Source organism: Artemia sp. Qi Xiang Cuo, unplaced genomic scaffold (genome assembly GCF_049724085.1).
Source record: "Artemia sp. Qi Xiang Cuo unplaced genomic scaffold, ASM4972408v1 HiC_scaffold_2969, whole genome shotgun sequence".
Classification (NCBI taxonomy): Eukaryota; Metazoa; Arthropoda; class Branchiopoda; order Anostraca; family Artemiidae; genus Artemia; species Artemia sp. Qi Xiang Cuo.
The window spans coordinates 16,474-17,340 of record NW_028300365.1 but is presented as its reverse complement, the minus strand read 5'-3'; positions in this window follow the sequence as shown (position 1 = coordinate 17,340).

Genomic DNA, 867 nt, shown 5'->3' with positions numbered 1-867 from the left:
AACTAACACACACACACACAAAAACTTACACACACAAAAAAAAACATACACACACAAAAGCTTACACACACACAAACACTTACACACACACAACAACATACTCACACACACAAACTTACACACACACACAAAAACTAGCAAAAACAAAAAAACTAACACACACACAGAAACTTACACACACACAGACAAAAACATACACACACACACACACAAAAATAAACACACACAAAAACTTACGAACACAAAATAAATTAAAAAAACAAAAAAACATACACACACAAAAAAAACTTACACACACACAAATACTAAAGCACACAAAAAAACTTACACACACACACAACAACTTACACACACACAAAATCTTACACACACACAAAAACGTACACACACACAAAAACATGACAACAAACGCGAAAACTTACACACCCACAAGAACTTACACATACACAAAAACTTACACAACTTGGCAAAAAAGGCAAAAACTTGCCTTTTGAAAAGTATTGCTTGGTGTTGAGGTATCCAAAATGTTGTAAAGTAAAGTTGTGGGTGAAAAGGATGGATGCTTCAACTTGTAAAATTGGTTTAGGAGGGCTGCCAAGAAAAGAACCCGCTCTAAGAAACACCGCAACCTGCTCGTAAGCACACATGCGTGTGCCCCTGTGTAGCCTGTGTGTGTGTAAGTTTCTGTGTGTGTGTGTAAGTTTCTGTGTGTGTGTGTAAGTTTTTGTGTGTGTGTAAGTTTTTGTGTGTCTGTAAGTTTTTGTGTGTGTGTAATTTTGTTTTTGTGTGTGTAAGTTTTTGTGTGTTTGTAAGTTTTTTGTGTGTGTGGGTAAGTTTTTGTGTGTGTGTTTGTGTGTTTGTGTGTGT